Below are 13,336 nucleotides of genomic sequence, written 5' to 3'. Positions count from 1 at the left end.
GCAAACACTGGCCTCCAGCTCAGCTGCCCCTTAGGCAGGCTATGCTCTTTGCCTTGCTATACCTTAGCTTCCACAAGTTATCCCAGGCTATTGCTGGGGCTCGTAAATGCAGGCAATAAACCTGTCCTTACTATAACACAAAGGAATTCAATAAAGGCATATCCAGACTGCTCCCAAATTCTTTTAAACTTATGGAGTCTGTTGACGCAACTATATTGTTACTATATAAATCCTTATATATTTAGGACAAACAAATGAGTTTACAATAAAATTCATACACGAACTACTTTACTTTTTTCACAGACAAACACTCTGCACTATATGGCTCTCTTCAAAATTATGCATCCATAGTCGATTATGAGCCCTTTAATGTGTCCCTATCATGAAGGTTAAAATTCAGTTCTCTTTAATTGCAGTTTGCAAATACACTTTACAGCTGGCTTGGAAAAGCTCTTCAGTTAAATCATCTTGTGCAACACTGCTGCTTAGTCGCTGGTACCTCCCTACACAACAGCAAACTGACAACCCCACACTTCCAGGGTATTTATTGGTCTGTTCCTTAAATGTGTGCGCTTGCAGCCCAGAAAGCCAACTGTATCCTGGGCTGCATCAAAAGGAGCAAGACCAGCAGGTCGAAGGAGGTGATCCTGCCCCTCTACTCTGCTCTTGTGAGACCTCACCTGGAGTATTGTGTGCAGTTCTGGTGTCCTCAACATAAAAAGGACATGGAACTGTTGGAACAAGTCCAGAGAAGGGCCACGAGGATGATCAGGGGACTGGAGCACCTCCTGTATGAAGACAGGCTGAGGAAGTTGGGGCTGTTCAGCCTGGAGAAGAGAAGGCTGTGTGGAGACCTCATAGCAGCCTTCCAGTATCTGAAGGGGGCCTATAGGGATGCTGGGGAGGGACTCTTCATTAGGGACTGTAGTGATAGGACAAGGGGTAACGGGTTAAAACTTAAAGAGGGGAAGTTTAGATTGGATCTAAGGAAGAAATTCTTTCCTGTTAGGGTGGTGAGGCACTGGAATGGGTTGCCCAGGGAGGTTGTGAATGCTCCATCTCTGGCAGTGTTCAAGGCCAGGTTGGACGAGGCCTTGGGTGATATGATTTAGCGTAAGGTGTCCCTGCCCATGGCAGGGGGGTTGGAACTAGATGATCTTAAGGTCCTTTCCAACTCTAACTATTCTATGATTCTATGATTCAGTTTTACAATGTATTTATTTTCCATTGAAATGACTACATAGAGAGTTTGGGGTTCAAGGTTTTTTTGAGTGGGGAGTGCAACTGTGCTTTTTAAATTTAAAATGCCTCCTAAAGGCTTGGAATCAATGCTGCCATCCTTTGCGCCTATATCCAGTAAATCAGTTGCTTGGTGCTTTTTGTTTTCAGGGTTTAAAATACTGTTACTTGCAGAAAGTAAAGTGATGTGTTAGCATAGCAGAGCTTGCTGTGCTATTGAACTGAGGCAAGGAGCCCAGAAAACGAGAGGAAAATGATCCATTGAAATCTATAATTCTTCCCTCTGCCCTCCATAGCTCCAGAACACAAGATTATTATGCTTGTTAGAATAACTACTTATCTGCTCATAGCCAGGGCTGGGGTCTACTGGAATGTTAAAAGGATCCACACCTAATTACTGTGCTGACTCAATTATTTTTGTCCAACTCACACTTCAAAGAAATCCATTATAGCTTTTCCCCCAACCAAGGGTAGTAAATGGACTTACTGGAAGGATCAATATACTCCAAAAGGGTGAGAGAGGAATAAAGAGGAGAATTTGAGCACCTTTCCATAGGGTTTTATAAAAGTTGGGATCCTTCAGCATGAGTTAATTGTTTCTGCCACCAATGCTGCAGCTCCCAAATCCAGCCAGGTTTTCCTGCTTTCCTTCCAATAAGATTATCAAGTGGCAATCCTGGTTATTACACATCTGCATCATTTTGTCTGATCTTCACTGGATACTCCTTGGGCCAGGGACTGTGTCTGCTCTGCATTTTGAAAGTTGATGCACGCCTCATACATAATTTCTATATACAACAAACTTAAAATTCAAGGCACCTTTGTTAGTTCTTATTTTCTATGACTCAACAAATTTGTTACCTTGAGGTGCTAAACACAGCTGTGAGCAGAAGAGAGAACAAAAAGGCCAGCTTTTCTCTTACAGGAGTGTTTTCTCATTTCATAGAAACCCACTGACACCAATATATCATGGGCTGGTTTCCCCTCTTGTCTGAGATGTATTTCTGTGCAAGTGCAAACCAGCACCCTTCCAGCAACATCTGTCAGCCAGTGTGAGTATCTTTGGCATTGTCACAGGCAAAAATCGCAGCACTGAAAACAATAGGTACAGTACCACTGGTGCTGAGGTACATTGTAGAAAGCTGCATTGATATGGAAATTCCAGAAAAAGCCAAAGCCCAGCTAATAAAACACTTTCCAAAGGAAGAATATGACATGCTCTTTCTAGGTGCCTGTCCTTGACTGCCCTTTTTCTAAAGGATTCAATTAATATTCCTGCAATATTTATTAGGCACGCTCTTTCAGTGGCTGGGATTTCCCCATGCTATCTGGAAGGATAATCAGCCTCTGGGAATTTCAAAGCCATTACTAAGAGGGTTAAAGCCTCCTCTTGCTGCTACCACTGTTTTCAGGAGGTCTTAACACTCCCATCAGTGGCAGAGAAAATCTGCCCTGCCCAAGAGCTTTAAGGCAGATGAGTGAATCAACACCTTACACAATTCTTAGTTGTAGGAAATCTGAATGATTGCTGTGCTATCTGCCTGGGGCACCTGTGTGGAAAAAGCATCACATTTTTACCTGCAGGACTGCAATGTATTGGTTTTCACACGTTAGGCACTGTTAGCACTGGCAGGTCTCAGGAGGCCTGGGTGATAGGTAAGCACAGAACCAGAATGGGTCTTTCTTCCTGGGAATCCCGTGAAGGTCAGGTCTGGCTTCACAAATTGCTCATCTGTACGCCTCACTCAGGCTTGTTATAAGGAAAGCAAGTGAATTCCCTCACATCTTCCCAAAGGGACAGACAAACATGTCACCATGGTCAAAATATTAGGATCCCTAATGAGGAATTATTTACTGTGGCTCTTACTCTTTCTGTGTCTTTATTACTAGTGCTTGCTATTTCTAACCCTGTAAACATACTGTAGGACCAGTCCCTCCACCATACAGACAACAGACAAGGGCAACAGTCCATCCTTCAGGACTAGAACAGCGCTTGGAGCATTTTAAATCTGGGATGTTAATCCATGAAGTTTTAGGCTGCTGCTTATTGACTGTACCCTTTGTGTAAGTAGGGCTGGTACAGTATGTTTTAGAGCTAGGAAACCCCTCCCCTTCATTTGCACTTGTGAAAATTAGAAGATTAAGTTCAATTGCAAGTGTTTGTTCCTCAACATTTAAAAATGCATTGGCTTGAATTTGTAAACTCAAGTTCTCTCTGAAACATAAAAAATAGGTTTTGGCTGCAAATTCGACTGCAAGTTACAGGATACAACAACTTGCACTATAAAAAACTGTGAGGCAGGATAAAGGCATTGCCTTTAAAATGCCATGGAAGCACAGAGGCTTTCAGCAGAACACCTTATCTGCTCTCAAAAGCTGCGACTCTTCATCCTTTCATTATGAAGACCCAAGGGATTGCTTACTTAGCATACACCAGAGGCAATGGATAGGGTGAGCAGTCACTGCAGCCAGAAAACCTCAGTACAGAGCACAGGCAATTACCCTCCACATGCAGAGACTTTGGAGCTGAACTGTGCTGAACGGAGACCCCTCCAGCTGAGAGAGCCATGTGTGCCCGGGAAGAGCAGCCACTTTCACTCCGCTGAAAAGCAATGCAGTAAGTGACTTGGATATTGCAGCAGGCGCCGGCTCCCTGGGTTAATCAGGAGCTGAAGCCTTGCAGCTTTTGCTGGGAGAGACACAACCTCTAGTCTGGGAGGAGCATCAGAGCATGGGTTATTTCTGTTGTTGTTTCTAAATCAAGTGAAGGAATGGAGCTGATATGCAGTGACACTAACTGTCTCGTTTTGCATCGTGTGGCTGTGTGTATTGCAGGGGAGTGCTTGCTGTACGGTCCTGTGCTGAACTAGTGCTGTTAGGTTTGTAGCTTTTTTTCTATGGTCATATTTGACAGTGCTTAAACAGAGGTGGTGCTTAATAACTTAATGTCAGTGTTCGTTTGTGTGCTTGTTCTTAATTATACAACATGCTTCCTATGCTTGGGTGCAAACTATTTTCTGTACTATTACTCTAATGCTGGATTTACAGGGTCTGTGCCTTTGGATAGTGATAAACTGTACATTGCAACTATGTGAATGAGTGTCTTTATAATGAATAATACATTCAGGTGACTTGGGCAGATATGGCTAATTTCTAGCTTGAGGTAAATTCTTCTGTATGGTCTGAAACTGCAGATGCTTTTTTGTGAATAAATGTTTATAAGCTGTACTTTACCATAGCATAGCAGTGGTTTTCATCAGACTCAAATGTTCTCTTTCTGTACTCTGCAGTAGCAGCTTTCTATTTGTACTGGGCAGGAGAGGGAAAGCATGATTTAAAGTTTGGTTCATAAGAGGGATTTTTACATAGGCTGAAAGTGTTTGCAAAATTACAGTTTGGGCAATAATTGCAGGCCTTTGGAAGAAACTGTGCAGCATTTAAAGCAAATTTGTCTATGCAGGTTTTGCTTTGTTAATTTAGGGACTAATATTAAGCTGCATTTCTCTGGTTTCTTGATACAGCTTTCTCAGTGACTTATGAGGCTCTGGCTTTAAAAAACTGCCCGTCTTGAGAATAACTGCCATTTTGGGCTTCAGGCATGTTTAACTCTGTAAGGCAATGCATGATAAATGTGTAAGAGAGCAGTGCATGCAAGTGACAAAAGTTAGGGATTCTTTTCTTGCTGTTCAGTCAAATGTCAATATTAAATAGCCATTGATCTCTCGTAAAGGAGCGCTAATGGAAGCAGTCTTTAATTTTCCAACTCAATGTTTTTTCGAAAGTTGGGGTTTATTTAGTTACTGTAAACTACTGGGAAATGTATAGAAAGTCTCTACATAGTGAACAGAAGGTTTCCTCTTTGCTCTATCTGTCACTTTAGTTTTGAGCAAAATTTGTGGTGTCACTTTATTAGAAGGGATAATTTTCAGAAATAAGACAAATGAAGTTTAGTTTCTGCTCAAAGAGTTTTTGCAGAGGTGCTACTAAAGATGCAATATGCTAAAGATGTAATGTTTAGTCCTAGCACAGCTAATGACACCAAGAAACACCCTGGAAATTATCGCATCTTTCCACTCATGGCAACATGGGTGTCTTAGAGACTTTTCTCCTTCAGGTTGATAGGTGCTGATAAGAGCTATTTCCTCTCACACTGCAGTCAAGAGAAATTTCTCTTTTTTGCCTTGTGACATATGGTGTTACTGAGTTGCAGTCATTAAGATAATGAGACATTAATAAGTTGTAATTATTCTTCATTAGCCCTACAACTTTGAAAGTAGACAAATCTATGAGGAGTGTGAATTGCACCTGACTCTGATCTGCTCCCCTCTTGTCTTCTATCCCAATTTCTCGCTTTCTGTTAATGAACACTTGGAAGGTGTTCTAGTTGCTCTCATTTGAGCCTAAGATCAGTGCAATTTTTCCAGTAACAGGTCACGATCAGTGTGCATGTCATCTGTCCCCGTTAACTCCATCTAGACATCCAGCAAAGCCAAGAATGAATTTGAAATATAGGAGGATTTATTATAAGATACCTCTGAATGAGCATTATAAACCTAGTATTGATTTACCTATCATGAGGAAATAGCAGGGATTTCACACAATGTACTCAGAACATGCAGTTTTGGTGGCATTATCAACAGACTTTTCAGGTAAAGTAATTGGTGCAATTTAACAAGCTACTGTTTTGAAATTATTTTCTCTGAGGAACAAAACAGTGGGAGGAAAAGAAGTGCAAATAAGAGCTGATGTTGGAAAGATACTGCATTCATAACAAGAATCACAAGATGAAAAGAAAGATTAGAGCTGCATTTATGCCTTCTTGCAATTCCGAGTCTCTAATCAAAATGTGTTTCCTGAACTGGAACCTTGGAATTATTTGCCATATATTATTGTTCATGTCAAGCTTAAAATTGAGAACATTAAGTATAAAATCCAATTTCTCAACAGTCTAAAATAAGCATATTTGTAAACAAATGTTTTCACTTCTTCATCCTGCCTTTTAAGTAATCCTGGCAGGAGCCTTGCATCATAAGTCAAGTTCATTTTATTGCACTGCTATCTTAGATATGTGCCAAAGGAAGTTTACCAGTTTTATCCTACATCACCAGTAATGAGTTGCAAGTCAATTTAATTAATAGTAGTTGCTCAACATTGCTGAACTACTTTAATTCACGTCACTAGATCTCTACCACTTTTTCACTTGTAGAAGGACTGACATTTCCTTACAATGTGAAGTATGACTGCACCATTTTGTCATTTAAGTCCCAGAGACAAAACTTCCAGCACAAAACTGTATGAAAGAATATAAAGCGTATGGATAAACGTGGTCCATGGTTTCAAAGCAGAGTGACAATGTGTGTCATAGTTGCATCAGGAACCAGTGGTGCAGAAAATGTTGTGCTAAAAGATACAGCATTCACCATGGTCTCAAATAGATAAGCTTAGCTGAATTCATATAAAAATATTTTTGTACCATGTTTTGTAAAGCTGTTGTGTTTATAAAGAAATATACCTTACAGCTAGTGATGTCCAAAACATGCCACATACGTAGCCAGTACTTCCTTTCTGAGTAGAAAAGAAAGGTTATTTTCTTCCTTTCCTGTTATTCAAGGGTAGACTTTCTGATGTTGTCATCTACTTAAATATGCTGCATAATAATTATTTTATTCATATGTATGAAAGCAGGTCTCTTAGAATCTTTATTATGCTTATCTGCTGTGAGCATCAAGATTGAAATTAATTGGGATTTTCAGTTATATTAGACAACCAATTTTCAACAACAAAATGAGTAAGTTATTATTTGCTATTATCACTTCTTACCAAGGGCAATTGCTTAATACTCTGTAATAGCTACAGATCAGTGTACACACTTTGCCATGACTCACTCCACTTTCAACACTAACAAAAGCCCCAGAACCTACTGTCTGTAGAGCAGCAGTGCAGTAGTATTCAAGGAGGATTAAAGGACTAAGATTGAGTACTTCAAGGAGGATTAAAGGACGATGACTGAGTACTACTGCCTGAGCTGTTGTTTTAAACAGAGGCAAAAATAATGCACTTGCTTTTTCCACCTGCTGTCCGAAAGGTAGAGTTACACACCAAAAACCATCCAGAATCAGAAAGATCATGCTCTACATTTTGCAAAGCACCTTCAAAGTGCACCTGTAAGGCAGGCTGACCTTCAGAAGATGCAGAAGAACTGATGCATGATTCCTCCACCTTCTGTATCTGTTCCCTGAAGCTTTAGGCAAGAATTCTGGCATCTGGGGTTTTGCAGATTAATTGAATACACTGAACTTTCAAATAAGCCTATGAAAGTATGTATCCTAATAAACTTGATGATCAGTGACAGACTGCAAATCAAATATCTGTTTTTCACTGAAACATCTGGAGGAGACTCCAAATGCTGTGCGCTCAGTTCTGAACCTTCATGAGTTCATGGAATCTTTAACAAACTTTTCATCTCTTTTGAACATAAATACAAAGGAAACAGCATGTGAACTTAACAAGGGTTTGCTTGAACAGTGGCTGCAGAGACATACCTTTTCCCAGCATCATTTTAGTATTTAAGTTTCAAATCTATTTCGTCTAGCCCTGGTGACACTAAGCCTCTGCAGGTCCTACCTACAGATAATGCTGAATGTATAGCGGCCAGCCAGAGAGATTCCTAGACAGGAAGAACATCACATCCCCACTGTCAGTCAGTACTTTGTTCAGAAGGAAAGATGAGGAAACGAGATACAAGGTTACTGAAAACACAGATGCTCACATTTCTTCTTCTAGAAATAGGAAAAGGATTTATTTCTTTTTATCACAGGTTTTCTCTTATTGCTTTGCTTATACTTTAAATCAGTGCTGCTGGCTGTAAAGAACCACATGCCTTAAGCAAACCTGTATTATCTGGTAGAAAAACCTCCACTTTCTCTCCCTGCCCTATCCAGTTGATTTCATGATTACTCAAGAATTTTCTGCATCACACATTGAGTTTGTTACAAACTGTTCCAAAGCATCTGATGTCACCCAATGAATTTTTGTTTCCATGTTCAAAATGAAGCTCCCACTCACTCTGACAGCATCACCAATATATCTATAACTTCTTACCAAATAATAACAAATAACTCTATCACACAATAAGTTATAAAATTGTTCTGCATTTTCATTAGCTGAGTTTAAAATTCAGCCCTCAGTCTGAGCAAAATTCAGCTATAATAATAGATAATTTTTTTCTACCTCACTTGGTGACACTTACTGTTGTCACAAGTCATTTTGGGATCCTCGTGCTTTCTTTAGGGGGAAAATCAGGGGAAAGAACACCTCATTATCAACACATCAGAGTGGCTGAGCAGCACTTGCTCACTTTCAGCAGTGATTTTCAAAAAGCCTGGTGGAAGCCATAGGCCTGAAGCCTCATCAGAGACAATGAAAAGCAGTGGGACTGAAAAGAAGAGGAAGTCTTAGCCCGCAAAACAGAAGGAGCCAATTTTTGTCAGCAAGACCTTGTTGGGAAAGCATCTCCCATTATTAGAAGTCCAAATAATGACAAATCGTAACTACTCAAAGTCATGGAACTTGGATAAACCAAAGCACAAAGAATGAACTCTAAAAATTGTATTCTTTTTGTCTGTCATTTTTGGGGATTCTTTAGGATTCGTGCTTCAAAAATCTCATCTACAAGCATGTGAGAGTATTTTATAAAAAAGGAATTTGAGACCTTGCATGGTAATCTCACCAGAGTTTCAAAAGCCTCACTGCATATACTGCATATGCAAGCTTAATAGTTAGATAACCTCTCTATTCAAAAGCATGAGTTTACAAAACACTGCTTTTCTTTTTGTTACAATTTGGCATGCCCGGAGTGTTTCCTAGGGAGAGAAACAGAAGGATTTTCTACTGTCCGCATCAGCAAACCACCAGAAAACACTGTTTTCTGGATTCTATTCTCCTCCTGAGTTTACTAAACCATCACTGCAGTTTTGCAAGTTACAAAAGGCAGCCAGGAAAGAAATACTTGAGTAAAGCTGATCCAAACCTTGTTCAATTGCAAAAGTATTCAGACAAATCTCTTCTGTCTCTTTTCATGTGCTGTACTTGGTCAGCACTCTGAGAATGAGTAGCATCATGCTCTTTCCCACCATTACAGCGTTTACAGTTCTCATCTTCTTGTTCAGTACGGATATTTTCTGGAAAGAAACAGATTCTCCTGTTCAGAAAACACCTGCTGTCACTTCAGATAATTTTCCTTCTGCCAGATCTTAGTAATGAGTTCTTTTAAGAGTTGCCTGAAGAATGGGAACAGGTTGGTAATAGCAAGTAAAAAGAAAAAAACCTAATCCATAATTGCATCTGTAAAGGAGTTTTTCCCCAGCTGCCTTCTGCTTTGAGTCTTGTTCCCAAATCTGTGGAAGGCAATGAATAGACTCCCACTGACTCTGGATCAGAACCTAAAAGGCTTTTGTGAAAGGTATATTGAGAATATTTCTGGAATCTACAGCCACTTGCATTTGTGAAAGTTACTCTGTTTATGACCAAAATCAAGAAAGAAGCACAAGAGATCCTGACCTTGCAAACACACACCTTTGTGAGCAGCCCTCTCCTGAGCAAATAGCCAGCCTTTCATCTGAGGCTTTATTTGCCTAAGTCCTTGCACATACATTAAAGATTTATAACGGGACTGTTATAGACAACGAAGTTATGTGCCATCCTGTTGTTTTCTAATAGTGGCTTGATTTAAATTATGTGTGGAACAAAGGAAATAATATTTTAAAAGAGGAATGAAAGCATAATGCAAGCAGAAATGAAATTCAGTTACAGATGGAATTTAAGTAGATGGAATAAATTTTCTTATGAAGAAATACTGTGCCTAGGGAGCATGTTTTGTATAGCACTCCATAGCCTGGGATTTGATTTAAAGTGCCCTTTATATATCCTTAAATCTCAAAATATAGCCCACTGGAGAAAAACAGCAAGGGGATGGGGTTGTGATTTTGTTTTGGGGTTTTCTTAAGCATTTACTTCATATAATCCTCATTGCACCAAGATTTTGGTAAGGAATAAAAAGTGCATACAAGCAAAGCAGTGTCTCTGAAAAAAACAAAACCAAACGATCCCAATAAAATCAATATTTGGGAAGGAAATGGAAGCAGCTTCTATTCCAAGGGAAAGTTTCCTTAAACAGTATTTAGTACTAAAGCATATATTGTCTTTAATGGAAGAGAAAAAGCAATGTGTCACCTGAATGAGTCCCAGCTGGATACACCTGTCTCTCTTTATGAAAGCAGCTGAACATCTCAGCAAGCACCTAAGGGAAAGGGCATGTTTATACGCTGCTTCATTTCAAGCTTACTGGACAAGACCCATGCAGAAAGCAGTCACAGGAATAGCTGATATTAGTATTTGTGTCCAAAACCATCCTGTGACACCATGACAAAAGATACTCTTTAGCTGTTAGGAAGCGTGATCCATACAGAAGCCATTAATATTCGTAAGATCAATAGGCTGAGTAAAATACAAAGAGGGCATTTTATATGTAATGGTATACATGTACACACACAGAGGCAAACCTTAGGGCTCAGCTTTGGAGTTTCCACCACCTGTACATTAAAAGGGCTGCTAAGAAGGACTTGAGAACCTCCAGAGCCCACAAGCAGCACTAAATTCTTGTAGCTTTAATCCACAGTATGAAATAAATACACTATACATTCAAAGCCTTTCTATTCTTTTTTTGTAATACTCCTTTACAGATGTGCCATCTTCCTTCCTTAAGTTTGCAGGCCTGAAGAAATAGCACCTTATGAGTGCTGCTCCCTACCCCTGCCTACGGATGAGGGAAGCACAGATTAAATACAGCAGAAATTGAGCTAAAACATGCAATCTAAGTCAGCAAAACAGCTTTCCTTTGGTACCCTGCAGGTAGGATCTTGTTCTAAAAGTGATGTTTTCAGGTGGTATTTAATCAGACAGTCACTTGTTCATAAGAAAACACCTGAACTGACTGCTAGGCTTCTTTTTCTTTTGGCTACTGCTAAAATATAAATGTACTGAGCACAGAACAAACTCTTCTATGGTGTTTCCCTATGTTTCAAATGTCTCGACTTGCTGGATGTGTAGTACTTGAAACTTATCAGCCTACCCATCACTTCCAAATACGTTGAATCAGTCTCACCATTTATTTACAATAGAGATACCACTGCTATCATAGCAATCCAGTGCCATAGATTCAAAATTGAAGTGTGTATGTAACGCACTGCTCTCAAAACCGTTTACACATGCTCCAGTGACTTCACTGGGCAGTTTGGTAACAGACCTCATTGAATTCTTCCCAGTTGAAATTCACAGAAGTTTCAGTTTAAATGCAAAAGACTGGCTTTATAAGGGAACCACAGGAGAGGAGCAATCAATTTATGCTAAGCTTTTTTATGAAGTCTGTGATTTAGTCATTTATTCTTATTTGATTTTCCGAGATAGAATAAGGGCTCATAGGCAGTCTGTTACTCTGTCTCAGCTGATAAGAGGCAACTTCTAAAGATACATTGCCTCAGTTGCTTCTTGTCTGGAAAAGCCTACCATATTGGAAGTAATATTTTAATAAGGAGTTTTCTACCCTATCTGCAGTTATTGCCATGTTATGTGTTATGTGATGGCGATAACTGAAAACCGTCAACATGAACTTTGCTAGAAATAGCTCTAACACACTTTTGACAACCACAGTTTCAGGTGACTGAAGTAAAGACAAACTTCTAATCTCCAGGAAACATGAGCCTTTCTAGAGCACTTCAGAGCCTTGGCCAACTGGAAGCAAATGCTATAGGAAACTGCTGTAGAGTCCATTTGAAAGCTGACTCTAGCACAGGAGTTGAAAGAAATTAACTTGGCATCTAAGAAGAGGTTTTGTGGAGTCAACGCTTTCTAAGCAGAGGACAGAGAGATTTGGCAGGGTTGGTGCATACATTATTGACATTATGTCACAGAAGGGTAGTCCCAGATCCAACTCTGACCACACTGAACTTGCAGCACTCTTGAAGCCCACCCTTCTCAGATGTATGACTTAAGTGATGCTATGTGGCTTAGACCACAGGCTCTGTGTGGGTAGGTGGGTGTTAGAGGGTCAACAAACACACACATGCAAAAAGCCCCCAACCATTTGTACACTAAACTGTGATTTCTGCATTCCCTACTAACCACCCGCCAAAGATAAAGCTTTTATGTGGATAGCTGTCAGAAAACTAGCATAAGGGTGTTGAGAAGGAAACAGTTCTGCCTGCTTTAGGTTGTTCGAACTGAAACACTTCTTTAAAGGAATCATTTGAGATAGAAATCAATGACTGGTTGGCATCATACTCAGAACATTGCCTTGGAACACTGAAGTACACAAATGCTTTGCTGATATTTTGCCCACAGTTCAGGAGAATTTTCCAGGTGATTTTCCATTTCACAGCAAAACCAGTTTCATTTTCTTCTTTATATGTAGACATCTATTTATCTTAAGCAAGTATCTGCAAAACAGTGATGTCTACAGCAGTTTTTAAAATTAATAGCAGAGAAGGAAGCAACACTGGCACTTTTAGCTGAATTTTATCTGTTGAATTTGGTAAGAATGGGACACTCTGTATAAACAAAGCCTTGTTTCCTTATTTGTGTAAGGATCAGACCTGTTGTCTTGAGCTTTCTTTTCTCCTGACAATTTGTTCCTGTAATCTCCTTATGCTCCTATATTAAAACCTTTGGATAAATTGAGAGCTGGCTTAACTGACAATTTAAGCTAGACATTAATAAACGTAACAGGAGGCAATGGAGCAAGTCACCCCACAAAGAAGTTAAAACAATCACCAGTGGGAATCTGTACTACCTCACCTACTACGTTTTATTCCATTTTAAAAAGAAATGTTTTCCTCTATTTACATCTGCTTAAACTGAGTTTGTGATATGTAGAATAGTTTACACCATGGTTAGGTCTGTTCTAAGGAGATCTGTGATATTTAACAGTAGCAAGCATGTGAACTGCATAACTGAAGGACACAGAGTTAGTGCACATAGAGGGTAGTCAAATAGCAAGGCAGAGATTTGAGATGAGCCAAGAGACCTTGTTTTGAAACACGTA

The 13,336-nt window shown here is 39.7% G+C and overlaps 1 protein-coding gene and 1 long non-coding RNA gene across 3 annotated transcripts in view; one reads left to right on the top strand and one right to left on the bottom strand.

Annotated features, from left to right (window-relative positions):
• The first annotated feature begins 3,666 nt into the window (after nucleotides 1-3,666).
• The window catches only part of CTXND1 (cortexin domain containing 1), a 34,903-nt gene continuing 25,233 nt past the window's right edge, over nucleotides 3,667-13,336 (top strand). The window contains exon 1 of the mRNA XM_057427021.1: nucleotides 3,667-3,856. The gene's annotated coding sequence lies outside the window, so the exon portion shown is untranslated. The remainder of the gene's footprint in view (nucleotides 3,857-13,336) is intronic.
• LOC130608806 (uncharacterized) overlaps nucleotides 6,282-13,336 on the bottom strand; it is a 38,336-nt gene continuing 31,281 nt past the window's right edge. For both annotated transcript variants that reach the window (XR_008974649.1, XR_008974651.1), the window contains exons 3-5: nucleotides 10,471-10,537; nucleotides 6,752-6,804; nucleotides 6,282-6,529 (exon numbers count right to left, since the gene is read on the bottom strand). This is a non-coding gene — a long non-coding RNA (uncharacterized LOC130608806). The remainder of the gene's footprint in view (nucleotides 6,530-6,751; nucleotides 6,805-10,470; nucleotides 10,538-13,336) is intronic.

The sequence above is a fragment of the Pezoporus wallicus genome, unplaced genomic scaffold (genome assembly GCF_028554395.1).
Source record: "Pezoporus wallicus isolate ANWC-B61680 ecotype Strahan unplaced genomic scaffold, APGP_CSIRO_Pwel_v1 contig_3952, whole genome shotgun sequence".
Taxonomy (NCBI): domain Eukaryota; kingdom Metazoa; phylum Chordata; class Aves; order Psittaciformes; family Psittacidae; genus Pezoporus; species Pezoporus wallicus.
Note: the sequence above shows the minus strand (reverse complement) of the source record. Positions and strands in the feature narration are given on the sequence as shown.